The following is a 2,786-nucleotide window of genomic DNA, read 5'->3' as shown; positions in this document are numbered from 1 at the left end:
CTTTGAAAAATTTTATCAGCCTTTTAAGTCACCGGCTTTCGCTAGGTCTCATTTGTTAGACAGTTTTACGATGAACAATATGGTTTTTCAAATGTTTTTCCAGCTTCAGCCATTCAAAAGTAAATTGAAAAATTCGGAAACATGTTAATTTTTGCACTTTTTAAGAAACTTCAAATTGACCTGTGGAGCCAGAAAATCGCCTCTGTAGCATCGATAGAGGATTTTAATTTATTTCTTTAATTATTTTTGATTTATTATTAGTTAATTTATTATTAGCGAGTTATTCGCGAATTTTGGGCAAAAAACGCGGTTTTTACGTGCTCATGGAAAAAACCGATCACTCTCACTCACTCTCTCTCTCTCTCTCTCTCTCCCTCCCTCCCTCTCTGCCTCTCACTTTCTCTCTCTCTCGCTCTATCTCTCTCTCTCTCTCTCTCTCTATCTATCTCTGTTTCTTTCTCTTCCTTTTCTATCTGTTTTTCTGTCTCTCTGTCTTTTTCTGTGTTTCTTTTTCTCTCCTCTCTATTTTTCTGTGTTTCTTTCTCTCTATCTCTCTCGGTCTTTTTTCTCTGTTTCTTTATGTTTCTCTCAGTTTCTATTTTTCTTTCTCTTTCTCTGTTTTAATCTTTTTCTTTTTCTTACTGTTTTTTATCCTCTCTCTTTCTCTCTCTCTATCCCTCTCTCTCACTCTCACTATCCCTCTCTCGCTCTCTCTCTCTCTATCTATCTATCACTATCTCTATTTCTATCTATCTACTCTATCTATCTATCTCTATTTCTATCTATCTACTCTATCTATCTCTGTTTCTTTTTCTTCCTTTCTATCTGTTTTTTCTGTGCTTCTTTCTCTCTATCTCTTTCTTCTCTGTTTCTTTATCCTTCTCTCTGTTTCTTTCTCTCTCTCTCTCTCTCTCTCTCTCTCTCTCTCTCTCTCTTTCTCTCTCACTCCTGATTTTGAAGGATGCATAAATTTTGAACCATAATTTTTTGCAAATTTTACTCTACTTTTGTTCCGAGGACTTTTTCAAAAAAGTGAATAGGGAAGCGAAAAACCTTCCCTTTTTACTTTGACTTTTGGGATGCGGAATGATTCTGCTGTCGATAACCACTTGATCAACTCATCACGGAAATTGAATTTTTCCTTCTAATTTCACAGGTGTCGTGGCAGTTTGGCTTCGAATAACGTATTGAAACAATAGGTTTATGTATGATAAAATTAATTAATTGCTGCAGTATTACTTATGCCCACTGGGCATATAATAAGTTGAACTTTAATCATGTCTTAGACATATTTCGTTAAACGTTGCTGGAAATGTTGAGAGTGTTGGTCATCATTGTTTCTTCCAGCACTTTAAGTGAAGAGCCATTCAGTTGAAATTCCACAATATATTTTTCTACTAGTAGGTTTTTATTTGAGTCATTTTTCGATGGTATTCATGTAACGCCAGTTTTATTCATGATGGAAATACGTACAACAATATCTCAAACAAATTAAAATGCAATGCAGTTTACATCTTGTCAGGCAACTCCAGAGTGACAAAAAGCATTCGTGTTAGCACTGGTCCAATTTTAAACCCTTTCGCAGATAATCAACATTTTATGTTTTTTCAACTACCTACGGTTTTGGTTATAAGGTAACTTTGTATTTAAAACTGAAGATTTTATTTATCGGGAAATTTAAAAAAAATATATGAAAAGTGCATTAAATTGCCTTTAAGAAAACACCCTGCTAGAACTTATAATCTAATTTTGGTAAGAAAAAGCACTAAATCTTTCAAAAATTACTAAATTTAAAAATTTTAAAAAACTAAATTTGCAATCTCATGGAAATACTTACGGTAGAGATTGGCAAATTTCATAACAGTTTTTGGTTTAGTAATCTTGTTAGTAGGTATCTTTTCTTTCACTACATTGAACCAAAACGCCTTTATGCTAAATGGAGAAAATGTAGTGACAGTTTGAAAACGGGGTCTAGGGTTAATCTAATAATTCAACTTTTTGTCCTGGGCAGAATTTATTTCCAAACTTTAACTTAATAAAAAACACAAATATAACATAGCTACAGTAAACACCGACGAAAGAAAAACAAGAACAACAATAAATCGTGAAACCCATCCGTACCTAATAAAAAACAACAATGGAATGAGGTGAAAAGAACTACAGACAGATGCAATTTAAATAATTAACTTAGTTAACCATCAAATATTTTACACTTATGGGACATTATTGATGCTAAGTGATGTCTATTAATTTGAAAGGTTCACAGGTTATATTTCTAAAAGTTATAAGCTATAAGTTAAGTTGCAATAGTTATTATATCGTTATAGTTTTAATTATTTCTTGTAAAGTAGGATAAAAAGTAGAACAGACATAGAAAATCTAATGGAATTAGTAAATATATCTGGTTTGAATGCAGTGCCGCTGGATTCGAACCGCGGACCGTATAGTGACGAGCGCCGCACAGTGGAGCAAAGAGCGGCAAAAATCGATTTCATAAAAACTGAACTTTCGATAACCCAATTCACTTTCTTATATTATTTGAACGAGCGAATAAGGATGTAATAATAGTTGTACGGTTAAAAAGTCATCGAAAGTAGTAATCATTGCTCAAACTTGAAAATTTACCCAGTGGTTCCTTTTAAAAACTTGTACACCCTAATTTCCTTTTAAATATACACCCTGGTATGTGATAAAGACAATTTAACTTTGGGAGGAATCAGGTGGGTTAGCTGAGGGAACCAGCAATTTAGGAAGAATATTTTGTTTAGATGTTCAAAAACATCTTC

The sequence above is a fragment of the Cimex lectularius genome, unplaced genomic scaffold (genome assembly GCF_000648675.2).
Source record: "Cimex lectularius strain Harlan isolate CLEC.00 unplaced genomic scaffold, Clec_2.1 scaffold45, whole genome shotgun sequence".
Lineage (NCBI taxonomy): Eukaryota > Metazoa > Arthropoda > Insecta > Hemiptera > Cimicidae > Cimex > Cimex lectularius.
The sequence above is the reverse complement of the archived record's forward strand: the minus strand, read 5'-3'. Positions refer to the sequence as shown.